This window comes from Thunnus thynnus, chromosome 24, assembly GCF_963924715.1.
Source record: "Thunnus thynnus chromosome 24, fThuThy2.1, whole genome shotgun sequence".
Lineage (NCBI taxonomy): Eukaryota > Metazoa > Chordata > Actinopteri > Scombriformes > Scombridae > Thunnus > Thunnus thynnus.
The window spans coordinates 17,113,832-17,130,416 of record NC_089540.1 but is presented as its reverse complement, the minus strand read 5'-3'; the positions used below and the strand labels follow the sequence as shown (position 1 = coordinate 17,130,416).

Below are 16,585 nucleotides of genomic sequence, written 5' to 3'. Positions count from 1 at the left end.
TAAAAAAATCCCCTTCAAAAACTCTTAAAAATGCAAAGAATGCAAGTGAAATGTCATTTATTTACAACCTTTTTGGCTTGTGACCCCTTACAAAGAAGGAGGTTTCATGTGATTGAAGTGTGAGCAGTGACCACCAAAGAGTGATTCATCCCCTAAAGACATCTTCGTTTGATTCAGTTGATTCATTGTTTGAGCCCAGAAGAGTTTTTCCACACAAAAAAAAAGGTAATTTCAAAGCAAAATCCTAATAAAAAACAAATACAATACAAGTTTGTGAAGCAGAACTTAGTTTTTCTTCTTCTTCGCCATCCCATTAATCATCTAGTGACCCCTTGAAGAGGTCACGACCCCTCCAGGTTGTGAACCATTAGTTAATTTCCAAGATTTTATCTCGTTCTGGGAAATTCTTATTTTTTTATGCAGCATTTTATATTCCTCCTAAAGTTTATTACATTTTCTCTTCTGTAACCATGTTATTTCTGTGTATTTAGAGACCTTTTTAGGGATATTTTAGGGATGTATTACTATCTTTCTTCAGTTTTCATGAATTTCAAACTAAAGGACAAAGAACTTGTGATATTGGAAGTAGGTGCAACATGTTAAAATGTGCATTTGTTGCGACAACGACTTGAAAGCCGAGTTAAACTCACATGTAAATGCTTTTAACAAGGTGGTAAAGGAGCTAAAATCAGATAAAAACGAGACATGTCAAACAATCACAAACAGTAAATCCTTCAGCTGCCTCCCTCGCGTATAATCAAGGTGTAATTTGCTCCGCAGCTTTGAAACGACTCCTTTCATTTCTTGTCCCCACATTGCGGTGATTGTAGAACAATGGAACAAGTTGAGAGAGCAGAAACGAGAAACTCTTGGTGAATGCTATTAATAAAAGACACATCTCGTCACTCTCAATATGGCAGGCGAACCTAGCAGCCTTTGAAGTCCTCTCCTCTCGCTTAACTTAACCCAGTCTCCACTCAACTCTTGCTCAAACTTCTTCCTTTAATGTGGCGAGCCGGGCCCGGCCTCTCCGTCGTACCGTCCCAACAATCACGTCACTGGACGTCTTCAGAAAAACGGGATTATTTGCATTTCCTGGTCCGTTTGAGCTTCAATCACACAAAAGGGCCCAGGACCGCTGAACAAAAAAAAAAAAAAAAAAAAAGAGAGAGAGAGAGAGCAGGAAAAAAAAAAAAAAAACCACCCCTAAAGTAATGTGGTGCCGCAGAACTCAAACCAGATGAATCTTCTCTATTTTTACCTTTTCCTTTGCCAAGGAAACATCAGGCACATCCTGTACGCTTCAGTGAAGACGGGCCGGCTAAAGCTTTCTAAAGAGCAGAGGGAACAAAGATGTTTCACCCCCTCCACCGCCCCCCCTCCACCCCCCCCCCCTCAACTGCACACATCTCTCCTTCCAACGTTTGCTTGATTCTGTTGTGTATGATCTTAGAGATGGAGGTTATTGAAAATGATATGACACAAACACACGCTCGCATATGCATACACACACACACACACACACACACACACACATATCTTTTGGGGATACACTGTTCCCGCCGCATGAAAGCGAAGCGAAGCGTCGTCGTAGGTGAGAGACAAAAGACAGAAACCTCGGTACTGTTTCTGCACACACGCAGCTGACGGCAACTAAGCACTTCAAGGTGACAAAACACATAAATGCTGAGAGTTTGCTGCTACCCACCTGATGCCAGATGGGGTTGTTGTTTTTTTTTTCCTTGTCAGTCTTGCAGACAAGGATAATCTCATCGGACTTAGCGGCAACAGTAAACACTCGAAAGAACATGAAACTGAAGGTGAAGCCGACTGACTTCTGTGAAACAATCAGTCAGTCGGCGTGCAGCGAGTTTATGTTCATGTTGACTACCGAGATACTGAGCGACAAACTGGGAACATCTGATAACAATTTGTAGCTACTTGTTTTCTCTAATCTTACGGACGTCTTATAATCACAGTTCTTTACATGCAAAGTGCTCTTACAGGACAAGTTTGGACACAACTGAGGCTAACGTTATTAGTGCTGCATCAATTAGTCCATCAACAGGAAATGAATGAATGGCTCTAGTTTGCTGCTTTTATAGTCATTTTAAACTGAATATCTTGTCTGTAAGTCAGAAAAAAACAAGGAATTCGATGAAGATGTCACCTTAGGATCTGGGGAATTTGACATTCAGTGTTACCTACCACCTAAGGCTGCAAATGATGATTACTTTCATGATCGATTAACCTGCTTTTGTCTAAAAAAGGCAGAAAAATGCCTGTTATACTTTCTAAGATGCCATCTTTAAATGTCTAACAGTCTTAAATCCAAAGAAATCCACTTTACTAGCATGTATGACACAGAAAAGTTTCAAATCCTGATCATTTTAGATGACTAAAATGATTATTTGATTATGAGAATTACACCAAAACATCCTTAAACATGCAGATGTTTACATCCCTGTCCTCTAGCCTCCCTCCTCCCTGCCTTTTTTGGTGGTGGTGCCACCGACTGTCGATTGATAGCATGAAGCTGCGGCGGCGATAATTGTCAAGTCACTACCCTACATGCTATAATCAAAATGGGCAGCAGCTCATAAAAAACAACATTTCTTTAAATATCCAGAGAATACCTTTAAGCTGCAGTCTGACTTCCCCTCTGCCCGCAGCAGACATTTAACTCAGCCAATGAGATTGTTGTTGCCTCTGTGAAATGTTTGTGTAACTAAAACTCCAATTTGCTAATGGTCACATAAAAAAAAAAAAAAACAGCATTTCATCCGTGACTCTCTGTTTCTCTGCACTCTCGCTCTGTTTTTCGCAGCTAGTAGCCGTTTCCTCGATTCAAACACCTGTGACTATTCAACGAGGAGCACTTTCAAATTGCCTGTCATCAGTAAAAGCTGCAATTTCTGCCACAAAGAAGAAAAAAAAAAAAAGGAGGAGGAGGAGGAGGAGGGAGGGGAAATAAAGACGCACAGCCGGTGAAAACAGATATGAGCTGCTATGGTTGTAATCAGGTGGAAATTGTGAGGCCTGTGCACACGTCCCTGCTGCTGTTGGGAGTTGTGATAGGACGGCGTGGCGTCCTCTGAGTATATTATGTTCCAAATAATTATTGATTTCCATCTTTGCCTTATCATATTTAGATTAAAACCCGATAAGCGCGGACAAAGCTGCCTCCGCAGAAACGCTGATTTAAAAGAAATGTGCTTTCTTTTTCATATTTTAGTCAGGATATCAGTGGACACTTCTCCCTGAACACACTCATTTCTGTAATTGCTTTTTTTTTTTTTTTTTCATATTTTGGTTAATGGCAGTGGGTCTTTCTGTCTAGAAAACACACACACACACTATTTCTCAGATCCATAAATGTGCAAACGAGAAGCAGAGATTAATGTGTTGTGTTTAAACCTAACCTTTTTTCCGTAAGTCAAGCGTTCTGCCGGGTTATTTCTAATTTAAAACTGGAGCTATACCCAGCCCCTTAACATCCTCATCCTTATTAAAGACATTTCAGGACACGCTGTAGCCAGGAGGCACGGTTCAAATATATATGATTCAGTGTCATTTGCAGAGGAAATCTGGGTTTTAGAGGAAGTTAATTCTGCCTTTTTGCAACTGCGGCGGTGACAGATGTAGTCTGTGGTCCAAGATTTTTCTTTAACTGCGCTGTAAGAGCTGCTGTTGAGCCTGTGAACTGTCGGGTTATTACTGTGTAAATGCAATTAATTCTGATTATTCGCTCGATTCAAATGTTCTTATTATGCTTTAACCTTAACGTGCTCTTTTAGAAGCGCTGGATGAAGGTTTCTTTTAACTATGACGAGTCGTTTCTGCACCTAAACCCTATCAAACCTTTACTAAACAGAGTTGGCAGATCATAAAAACAGTAATATGAAGGTAGTGACTTGCCTAAAAAGCAGCAAAACGCTCACGTGGTTGGGTTTGGAGGTCGGTGACAAACAACCTATTTTGTCATTTAGCTTGGAACACTTGTTGACTGTTGCAGTGACATGTAGTCCACAGCAAAACCACTCAGCAAATTTATGTCCTGTGTTCCTTACAAACAACTGCCAAACATCCATCCTAGACCAAACTTTGCCTTGAGAAAAAAAAAAAAAAAAAAAAAAATATGTATAATTTAAACTCCTTCGAACCAAATGGGTGGAGTGAGTTACAGCCGCAGGAAAGTGTTTCAAATTTTTTTTTTTTTTTTTTTTTTTTTTTACTGTGGTGGGAGTATTCAAATCTTTCACTTGAGAGTAAAAATAGAAATATGTTCTAGCAGAAGTACTCATTAAAGCTGCACTAATCGATATTTTTATGTCAGCTATGGATCGGATGATTATGTGTGATGTGAAAGATGTTTGTAGTGATGTACCCACAGTGAGTTATCACCAAGCTTTATGGTGCATTTTATCGTCTTTTAGCTTGTTGTTTTGGTTCAATCTCATACAAATGTATTAAGCAGCTTGTTCTGCTGCCTCTAAGCTGTAAATATATATATATATTAATGCTCCTATAAGCAGATACCTCCATTTAAAGTTTTTGTTGTTGTGTAAGTTTATAAAGTTGGGTGATTAATGTACATGTACAAAGCTGATAAATGTAGTGTAACATGGACATATTAAAATACAGTACATCGATGCATCTGACACCTTACCTGACGATCTAACACAGTGTCGAAACTAACTCCGCCCATCTGGCACCCGCAGCCGCATAAAACGAATGCTATGAATTATTCGCAGCTCCTATTTGTCCCCTGCTCTGGTATACATACCCAGTGTGTGTTTATTTGAAGTGAAAGGGTGTGGCAAAAGCCTGGTAATGAGACCCAGCTGCAGGCCGCAAAGACACTGGATCGCTTCCCTCACAACATGGGCCGGAGAGAGAGAGAGAGAGAGAGAGGGAGAGGGCCCGACTCGGAGCGTAACACAACAAGAAAATCGAAAAAATACAAACAAAACGAGTGATTTGCACACAAAAGAAAACTGAATCAAGCGCAGCCCGTCCACTGGAGAGAGGTTCTTGTAAACAAGTGGCCGTGCTAAAACAATACAGCTGGATTTCCTCTCGGTAAGCGACGATAATCATCACTCACTGTTTACCAAAGTGGAGAGGGGTTCCAGCCCCAAACAGCCTCAGGTTCCCCAATAACACAAACGAAGCTGGATTCACTAACTCTATCTCTGTGATGATGCATTTCTACAAGAAGATTTGGCACCGTGCGCCTCGCTACTGTCCAAACAGATCAGGAAAATGTGATGCATGTGTCCTTTTTTTCTGTGCAAAGAAGCAAAGTTCAGCTTTAGTGCATTTTTTTTTAATCAGAAAACCTGAGTTTAAACCATAATTTTGGCATAACTTACCGCCTAACTATGACAAAATTTCTTTTTTTTTTTTTAATGTATTCTAAACGTCCTTAATATCTGAGAGCCTGGAACACTTTTTCTCCAGCAACATTTCCAAAAACTAATCATTTCTCTTTATGGAAAAAGAGCTTATCATATGCAAAGTGCTCGACATCAATGTCTTCATATTCTCGTTTGAGAAATTCATTGCGCGGTGAATTCCCTCGGGAATGCTGTAGCCAAGTTTCTGCCTTGCAAAAGTTTTTTTTTTTTTTTTTTTTTTTTTTAATTCTCTCACTTTAATTCAACTTGGCACGTTATTTCTCAGAAATACCGTCGGGCTCGGGGGAGAAACACAGACGTGGTCTCACTTGTTAGTGCGGGTTTTAGTGCTGAATAAGGATCAGACAATGGCTGAGGGGAGAGGGGGCTGCAGTCTAGCGAGGTATTGACACAGGAGATATTGCCTGAACAAAGTGGATCAGTGAGAAAAGGGAGCGAGTGAGCGTGAAGGAAGAGAAAAAAAAAAAAAAGAGAGAGAAAGATTATCTTAATTATCATTCAGGAGCTGCTTAGTGCAGCACCTGTGCATGAATAATGTCATTTATAGGCACATTGAGATGTGCATAATTCCCCCTTAAATCATACACATTAGCGGCATAACAAGGGATGAACAAGTCGGCCTCTTGCAGGCTCAACTAGGAGCGAGGGGGCTCATTGTCAGCCCCTCACCTCCCCAATAAGAATGTACTTCTTTATTCAAAAGACTCCACTCTTCTCTCATTTAACACTTGCTATTCGGTCCAGAGGAGCTGTGAGGTTACATATCCTGCTTCATATTACTGTGCTGGGTTTCATTTGTGCTCAGCGTGACTTCAAAATAGAGGATATTTTAGGGGCCGGGGAGTTGTGATATAACTGCGGTGGGTTTATATGATCGCACTTGTCTTGAATTAAAAAGCAGTGAGGAGCTTTTTAACAAATGCACATGAATCCGACGTAATGCTCCCTGATGCTCCTCCGGGTTAGCGACGATGTACAAATGTTGCTTGGATGTTAAAACAGGGTGGATGTTTAAGATGTTTTGATTATTTTGGAGAGACTTCAAAGAGGCTCAACAGGAAGTTCACTTCACTAATTCACACATCCTCAAAAATAAATACATTTTAGGCTGAACCAAACAAAAAAAACAACCCTACATAGGACAGAAAGCAACTGGAGAAGTAGGGAAGCAGTCGCAGCAGTGGTAGAACAAGTGGTAGATGTATTAGCAGCAGAATGACAGTTAAGTGGAGCTTTAGTAGAAGCAGCAGGAGTAGTAGAAAAGAAAAATAGTAGCACATTATAGTGTATAGCAGCAGTAATTGTGGTAGCAGCCTGAGAAGAAGTATAAGCAGTTGTATAAGTAGTATTTTTGGTAGTAGTACCAAATATATTTTAGCTTTTGCAGAATTAGCAGCGATAGCGTTAGTTGGAGCAGTTGTAGTACTAGTAGTAGTAGTGTTGGATTGGGTATCGTATCATGCATATTCATATTGCAACCTGCTGGAACAATAAAGTTTAAATTGTTTTCCGAGTTTTGTTAGTGTATAGTTTAAGCCGTGTGTTACCTTGTGTAGCCGGTTTGGTCTGATGCTTCGTCTGTGGTGTGATTGTGGACTGAAGGAGACGAGGACCGCCGCTCTCCTGCCTCCTCTGGATGAAATAAAATAAAAACAGAATATGACTAATCTTCTATATGCACACGTCATTCATTATATTAATATTATATATTCATTCCTGATATTACAGTTGACTAATTCAACAGCACTGAACAGGAACATACACGTACGAAATCATTAACACAGAAGAAATTAGCATAACACAAGATTAGCATGGGAGCTCACACACCTGGATATAATAATATAAAAATTAGTGCAATTTCAGCTTTAAAGGTGCAGTGTGTAGTAATATAGTGGCATCTAGACTTTGCAGCAATGTAATATAATATGTATGTTTTAATTAGTGTATAATCACCTGCAAATAAGAATCGTTGTGTTTTCGTTAGCTTAGAATGAGCCCTTTATATCTACAGAGGGAGCAGGTCCTCTTCCATGGAGGCCGCCATGTTTCTACAGGTGCCCAGAAGGGACAAACCAAACACTGGCTCTACAGAGGACCTTTCGTTTTTCACAAGTTATGCAGCTACTGTGAGTTCTCTGACATGCTTGAGAGGGGAAGAGGAGGGGTATTCGGTTGGTTGCAATCTGCAACCTCACTGCCAGATGCTAAATGCTAAACCCTGGTCCTTTAAATAAGAGGGTAAAGGACAGGAGGTCACATGAGAAACCACCTGCATGCTAATTAATATACAGCAAACCAGCCAAATATCCTTCAACCAGCATGTTCAAATAATGTGCTGAACTCAATAAAATACTTTCCCACAATAAATCTGACAACTTAACGACATTCGACTTAGTCTTTGACTCATTCAAAGTTAGATTTACAGCACTTTTTAGTGTTTTTTAATGTAATTTTATGAGACTTTTATGGGTGTATGTTTTATGTTGTTTGTGAGCGCTAACCAAAGACAATTTTCTATCATTATGTGATAAACAATAAAGTTTTTTTGAATCTTTAATCTTGAATGTTGAATCCTTTTTCCCCTAATTTAACTGTTGATTTATTGACGGCAGCGCTCACAGATTGAGTCTCACCTCTCCCTGGAACGATAGCAAGCTAGCTGAGGCTAATCACGCAGGTAGTGACATCACCGCAGGGTTAAAAGGTCACATAACAAAAAATAAAATATACAAAATAAAAACTCCACAAACATATATACATAAGAAATACTAACAAAATGTGTCCATCAATGAAAGAGGTGAAATATGTCTGTTTCATACACATAGAAGACCGATATAGATTTAAAATGAAAAGGACAAACAGAGCACTGGTGCTGGCTAATTCCTGGCTCCATTCATTATTTCAACACCTTGTACTTTACGCTAATTTGTCACCAGTATTACCTATGTAAACCAATAACGTCACACTGTTTATTAAAAAGACATATTAGTATCATCTGCTCTTTAAATAATCCAACCAAAAAGGGTTAAATGTTAAATAAAACTGGATGGTGCAACACAGCAGTTCACCAAAGTTAAGATTAATGTAAAAGATGTCTGCAGATTTACTCCACTAATGCAAGTATATACACTGATAATGGCACTTCCATCGAAATTAATTGATTTTGCCATGAAATTCTGCAATTTGTAAGTGCTGGTGTGACTGAGCCTTAACCAGTAAATCACAACTGGGGCCAGCTAATACCTTCAGTTTATGCATCATGGCTGTGGTATTGCACTGTGGCATTAGTAGTACCAGCAGGAAGTAATTAGTGTAGTAGTAGCACCAGTAGTAGTGGTGGTATTGTCACATGATGCAATAGTAATAGCAGTGGTAGTAGTAGTATGGAGTTTCTTCTGTACAGGTATGATACATTGAACTCTTTCTAAATGCAAAAAAGCACCTGGATATGAAAGATGTGTGTGTGTTCCACAGCAAAGAATAACCTACAGCCTTGTTTGACCACTGACCGATGTTTACAGAGCTTTAGGTTTCAAATTCTCCAAAACAAGAGTGAGGTATTCATGTGACAAAGGGTTATAAATGACATGTATTTTCTATCCACTTGTGTGAGCTAGAGAGGAGCTTCTGATACTTCATCCTAACCACGTTCCCTCTGTCCCTGCAGACTACATTTACGCCCAGCGTATGTCAAACAGTCCTTGAAAATAACTGCTCGGGCCTCAATTTGAGTACAAGTTGGGTGGAGTTTGCAGAAACAGTCCACACTCCAGAGCCAGAAAGTATTTGTCATCCAAATCAGATTTTGTGTTGCCACGGGAGACGTGGGTCCACACAGAGAAGATGCATACAGTAAGAAACGAGAGTAGTAACAAGGCTGTCATCACGGAGAAATGTCAAATATTCCGCCCCGCTGCAGACTCCTCAGCGCAGCCCGCCGCTGTCGAGGCTTGGCCCACGCAGTCAAAAGTTCACAACAACAACAGAGGGCATTGTGGGTTTTCTCTAATCAGAAGGGCCTTCCCGTTAGAGCCGAGCACTTCTGAATTCTAACTATGCCAACAAAGATATGGAGTAGGATTAAACTCGGAGCATGTGGACCTCCTCTATGCTGGGGTCAAACTGCAATTTTAAAACACTTTGAGCGTTCGCTTTTAGTTTGGGTGGAGGCCCTGGTGGGCGGGCTTCGTCATTTTGGGAAAATGTGAGTCGGTCACAGAAAGAGATGTGATTGGATCTCGGACTGAGCTCCAAAAGGAACAAGGATAACATTCACATCATGTAGACTGTAGGGAGCTGCTTTAGTCATTATTTAAAGATTAAAAAAGCTGCTGGAGGGTGCCTCGTGTGTCATTTTATCACCAATAAATCAATTGTATATTAATTTTCAGACATGAGTACAAGCAAATAAAAGCTGAACTCTTCACTTTCACCTCAGAGAAAGACAAAGGGAGGAGGTGTTTGCAAGGATTTTTAAGGATAAAATACACAATGAGTTGAGGAAAAACACCACGTTCTCCTGCTTTTCCTTCCTTATCTGATACTAAATTTGGGTTTTGGACTGTTTGTTGGACAAATTAAATTACATCAATAAGTGTAAAAGGAAGGGAAAAGTGTGACCTTGACCTTTCTGATTCAGGGCGTCACCTAAAAATACAAGCTTTCTAATAATAATAATCCAATTTTATACAAAAAGTAAAGCGTGGTCTCTACCTATATTGACTTTATACCTGATGACATCACAAGTTTGAGTCTCATCTCTCTCATTTCTGCTCACAACCTTCCCCAAAAAAAAAAAAAAAAAAAAAAAAAAAAAACTGACTTTACCATCCTGAACCGCAGGAGCAACATAATAATTCATATTCAGATCATTATTCTTAATACCTCTGAGTATTCTGGTAATATTTGATAATTGCAGTGGAGTGACCTTAGGACAAATGCCATTATGAGTTTAAAGGATGACGACTAATCTGAAAGATGTAATTCCCTCTGAATATTCGGAAGGGCCCCGTCGACGCTCGATATTATGTTTGAACTCAAGTTTTATTTATCCACCACTATTTGATATCTTTAAGATACTGCAATACAAATAAATTATTCATGTCAATTAGCTTTTCATCTTCCAAGATACGAACTTGTGTGATCCCTTTAACAACTATTTATTTCATGCTAAAACAGAGCTCTCCCTAGAAGCCTACTGCTATCGCCTGAGGACATGTCTTTTAAATAAAAGCATCAGAGCTTTGCATACCTACAATTTGCATATTAAAGGCAGTGGGAGACAGATGATAGAAGAATTGGGTGAAGCAATCTAATCATCTCTCAACTCTGACTGGAATCCTAAACTCTTTTGGGTTTGGCCTTCAGAGACGCAGCAGCAGAAGAAGACGTTCACAAATTAGCAACAAAAAAAAAACAGCTTTTCAAGTTGTTATTGTCGGGGTTCGGTTGGAGCTTAGCGGTTGTTCCTGGGAGTCTGTTGTGCGTTGTGTGTTCGACATTGTTTCTGACGACTCAATCGCTTCAGCTGCACGTGCTTAACAAGTCGAAGACACACTTGGGTTGGTGGGGGAGTGAAAAGATACGCTTTAGGTCTTTAAATCAAAAGGATAAAATAAATCTTAAAGGATAATTCTGGTTTATTACAACTTTCTTTCATAGTTTTGCCCATTCAAGATAATCATTGTACTCCCTAAAGTAATTGGTGAGAACTGGGAACGCTGGGTGACATTGCGACAGCTAATTCCTACAAGGCGAGAAACTGGAGCCATCACACAATCACACAAGTTGTAAACTGTCACAGGAGGATGTTTTTGGGTGATAATACTACTGTTTGCCTTCATTTTCTCTTCCAGATAAGTCTGAATCATCTAACTGTTTGTTTAAAACCTGACTGATTGTTTAAGATTTGGTGCAAACGTTAATTTATGTTTGAACTGCCAATGTGGAGGACTGTTACCTTTTCCTGACTCGTTGTGCCTCCCTGGACTGCGTTGTAATAAACTCTGAGTTATCCTTCAAGGTAACAATTACACATTTGTCATGATTTGGCGTTAATGTGATGGTAAAAAGTGCTAGAAGACTGCAGCTGTTTCCTACTTTGAATTGCGGTGGACGACTGCAGCTGTTTCCTTATTTGAATTTCTGTTTGTATGCGTTTTTTTTTTCTTGTTGAGGCGGACGAGCGGCTTGATTCACGTTGACGTCACCGTCCGAATTCTACTCCCAACTAGAGGAAATTGACCATAAAAGACAGGAAAGGCACATTGATATTTCATTGCCCCATTAAGTCATGCCACCAAAACAAGCATGCGGATACCTGGAACTGGTAAACCTAAATGGACTGCTGCCATTATTAATGTTATTAGTCATCAATCAAAATGTCTCCCGTATAAAAAGGGGGTTTATTTCACAAGTTTGAGTGAGGACAAGACGTATTCATGGGAAATCTTGGAAGTTAGTGACAGAAATAGAAGACAGCAAAGCAGGTTGATGGACGGTATTTACCTAAAGAATAAATTATGTTGATTCATTATGAAATAACTGCTATATAACTCAGTGATTTACTGTTGTGTGTGACAGATTGATGAGGATTTTCTTCCTCAACATGGTTTTATATACTTTTTTTTTTTCCTGGTTTGTGGATTTAGCAGGATTTTCTTTATTGAGTAAGTATTGAGAGTTTCAACATGTTAAATAATCGTCATTTCTTCTTCTTCTTCTTCTTCAAAAAAGGCAAATTTCATGATTTGACCCTGTTTGTGTTGCTCCTCCACAAGTATCATACAGTCACATACTGTATGGATGTTATCACCCACACACACATATACATATTTATCACACACACACACATAACGAAACAGAACAAGATAAAGACTAAACAAAATTTATGGAGTGTTTTTTGCGTCTCCTCTCCGTATCTTGTGAAATTGTTTCTCCTCGTTGCCGTGTTGTTCAGCAGAGGAATTTTAACTGAATTTGACTCTCGACTCTGCAACAAATACAAAGTGTGGAGAGAGGAGAGAGAGGAGAGAGAGAGCCGTGAGTGTGCGTGTGTCCTCTCAGCCTGCATCATGCTGATCACCTCTGATATGCTCGCTGCCCCATGGCTACACATGCCCTGTTTAGGCAGAGACAAGAAGACACCAGCTAATATCACGGTCAAAGACTTCCAGCTCTGTAGTTTTTGTGTTAAATCTGACACACAATTTGGTTGGATTTAGACATAAACTGATCCTGAGGTGATACAGATGTGTGTTTTTTATGTTTTATGATGTGTTTTTGTTGCTGCGGACGTAAAGGTAGGTGAAAAGAAGCTTCACAATAAGCAGATACTAGAAAAAAGAAGTTCTACATCAACATCTGCTGACTAACAAGCGAAGAACGAAAAGAAAAAAAGACCCAATCAGATAAATTAAAGAGAAACTTCTGTATAAATGCAACGACTCCAAAGCTGCAGCTCTGCGGTTTCTGCGAGTCGACATGAAGTGCAGTAAAGTGCAGAGCAGTAAACTTCTCAGCCAGCGTCACTCTGACTTCCTCTGATTTGTTTGCCCCGTGGCTACCAGCGTCCTGCATCGGCTGAGACAGACAGGACTAGAGCTGCCCCCGAGTCCATCCACCCCACCGCTAACGGGTCACATCACACGCCGGTGTCACTCGCATGTCCACTCACTTTCGGACCTGACCCACTTCACCCAGTCCGACCACCGCTACCACCGCCACCATCATCATCATCATCACCACCGTCATCCTTCTCTGCCTCAGCCGATAGACCCTGACACCCTACAATCTGAGCCACGCGGCTAATTAAAGCCTTCATGCATGATCAGTGGCAGCGGCCACTTTCACCGACATCGTCACCGACAGCAGATTGATGCTCGGTGAGATCACGCAAATGAGGGGCGGCGGGGGTGTTTATGAGAAACAGATCATTTTAATAAAGGAAACTTTTCAGGACAGTCGCTGACAGACAAACTTCTGGGGAGAGAATGTGTTTGCATGTGTTGTTGCTTGCACGGGCATCAGTGGCGATTACTGTCTTGTGTTTTGTGGGATTTTTAAGGATAAAAGAAACAAAAAAGGAAGAAAAAGGACACATATGATGATTAGAAACAATGCTACATGTTTGTAGAAAGCTACCACACACACTAAATATTATTTATTTTATGTTTATGCTACTAAGAATGAACCTATCCTCTAGGATGGAGTGATTTGGGAACAACAAAGAAAGAAAAAGAGGAAACGAGCTGCTCCAAGTGAAGTGAAGTCTTCCTCCATCTCATTGTCACGTCTCATGTGACGCGTTGGCCAGACGTCCTGGCTGCGTGTCGTGAGCGAGGTCCGAATGGCGTGCAGACTTCCCTCAGCACACATGGCAGCGGGCTGCGCAGCTTCGCCCGCCATCGCCGCCACCGCCGCCACCCCTCGCCACCCCTCGCCACCCCTCGCCGCCGCCCTCTCCGTGGATCCATTTAGAGCCTCTTTCCTGGAAGGTTCCACCTCGCTTCGCCCAGGGGACAAATGTGAAGCGTTACAGTCAGACCGGCTTTGTTACAAACACTACGCTCTCACTGCTAGCACGCCGGCTGGGCCCTGCTGATAGCTAGTGCCACTGCCAAGGTGGGCTCGAACACACACACACACACACACACACACACGCTAAGACACTGACACACACACACTTACAGAGTGCCACAAACTCCTCCGAGCTGCCTGGGAGCACAGGAGGACTGAATGGAGACGTGCAGGAGGAAGCCAAGTACATGTCGACCCTAACGAGAGCACAGGTTTTTTTTTTTTTACAATCTAATGATGATGTCACAGGCAAATTTAATATTTGAATAAGAATTAGAGGCTGTTTATGTTCGGATGTCACAAAAGCATGCAGGAAAAGCGACGGCGGCGGATAAAAAACTGAATTTTGGTGCAAAATTTCTGTAGGTTTTCACGGTTTAAGGTAGTTTTAAGCATGCAAAGATACATAAAAGATCATTTATCTTAGAACATAACAATGTAATTGGTCCACAGAGATAAGATGAAGGCTTCAAGATGAAGATACAAGAGATATTGAAGGGTTAAAGTGCAGCAAATTGGCAAAAAAAGCTTTAAACTTTGCTTTTTTTTGCATTTTTCCCACAAAAACTGATAATTAATCTGCCGTAACTGTCCCATCAAGGGCATAACATTTCTTAAATGTTGCATGATTGGCTAGCGTTGCTGCAGAGAATTTATACACCTTCAGGTTTTGAATGTGAGCGGTAAGAACAGCAGAGAATATAAACAGCCGCCGCTACTGGATTCATTCAAGTATTTCTGCAGCGTTACTGTGACCCCGACCAAGTTGTTCAACTTGTTGTTTACCAATTACCTTTGAGGCGAAAGCTTCTCTCTCTCTGCATTCTTTACATTTATATTTTATGTACTTGTTACTTGGCAGATATCTCCTTCCTCGAGCCAATCTTCACTTTTAGTTGAAAAAAAAAAAAAGGACAGAGAGAGAAAGAGAGAAAATGTTTTCAAGCTTTTTGCGTTTGAAAGGCTTCAGAAAGTGATCTCGGGCGTCGGAGATCGGCGGTAATCAGAAGCGGGTTTTGTAAGGAAAAAAAAAAAACACACACTAAAAAAAAAAAAAAAAAAACTAGAAAACACCCACACAAGTTCACATGGCTCTCCCCTTCCCCCTGCCTTCCTGTGCAAATTTGGACATGATTACAAGTGAGAAAAGCCGAGGGGGGTCTGGCTTCACGGCGGAGAGATGGAAGATACCGCGAAGTGTGTGTGTGTGTGTTTTTGTGCATGCGTAGTTTGCATGAGAGTGTGTGAGAGAGAGAGAGAGAGAGAGAGAGAGACCCCCCTCATATATACACACACACACACACACACACATACTTCAGCCACACAGAACATACAGTCCCAGCGACATGAAATTCCAAGTAGATTTAATATGCACAGTTGCACAAATGGCATGACTCGGAAAGCCTCCAAACCCTTCTTTCTGGAGGTGAAAAACCCTCCTGTAAGTACTTTAACAATGGCATTTTGCTGGTTTAACATACCAGTTATGATTGAATAATACTTTCTCGTGAGTCTTTGATCTCGAAAAAAAAAAAAAAAGCAAAGCAAAACCTAAATTTTGTACAGATTAAGGGTTGTTCAAAGCCGCAGAATGACGGTAGTTTTCCCCCCTTCTTCCCCTTCCACCTTTTAAGTCGCCTGAGTGGAGAATCATTACACTTCAAAAGTACTGGCCCTCCGCTGTAAAAGCCAATCATTAAATAAAAACTCAGGGAAGAAATACACCTAATTACGGGCAGACAAATGCATATAATTCTCCCGGTTTTCCCTCCCTCGTGTAAAGCTCAAAAATGCTGAAATATAAAAAAAAAAAAAAAGCACGTTTGGGGGGATTAAAGCGTGCAACAGCTCAAGCACTTTTCACTTTACGCGTCAAGGTTTCACCGGCTTGAAGAGGAGAAAGGAAAGAAAAAATTATAAAAACTAATTCCTCAGAGGAGAGGAGTTGTAGTCGTGGAAGACGTTGGGGGGGAGGAGGGGAGGTGGGGGAGTGGTACAAACTCAGGTCTTTGCAACACAGACAGCGAGACTCATCTCCTCATGCATTTGTGAATTTACAAGCAGCGAGCGTGTGTGTCGTTACGGGTGATTGCTGTCACAGAATAAAACTGCAAGTGGGTCCGACGACAGACGTCATATCTTCAGGGGGAAGAGAGTAGCAGACATGAGGTGCTCCCTAAAAGTCAGATGTAGCGGTTATAATCAATATTTCTATATTAACTACTCGTATGTAAAAGAGGTTGCCTGACGTTCTCCTGACATCTACGATGCGGCAGGCGGCTGTTTCCACCTTCTCAGCTCCAGACGGCTGACAGACAGAGTAAGCCACTAGCTGGTGAACACGGTGAAGCTGCTATAGAGTCAGATATTTATCTGAAGAGATAGTGGGAACCGAAAACATGCATGAAAAAGAGTGAATACAGGACTTACATTCACCAAAATCGACTCTAAAAGGGGATCAGTGCCCCAAAAAACCTGTTAACGCAGGTTGAAAACATCACAGAGTTGATCCAATCTGGACTTTTAAGCAGCATTAGCAGGAAAAATACTAAACACAGGTGAACATTTTATATCCTGTGACAAAAACA

The 16,585-nt window shown here is 40.8% G+C and overlaps 1 long non-coding RNA gene across 4 annotated transcripts in view; it reads right to left on the bottom strand.

Moving 5' to 3' along the window:
* The window catches only part of LOC137176995 (uncharacterized), a 196,219-nt gene that overhangs the window by 174,086 nt on the left and 5,548 nt on the right, over window positions 1-16,585 (bottom strand). For all 4 annotated transcript variants that reach the window (XR_010925922.1, XR_010925919.1, XR_010925921.1 and 1 more), the window contains one exon: window positions 6,968-7,047. This is a non-coding gene — a long non-coding RNA (uncharacterized lncRNA). The remainder of the gene's footprint in view (window positions 1-6,967; window positions 7,048-16,585) is intronic.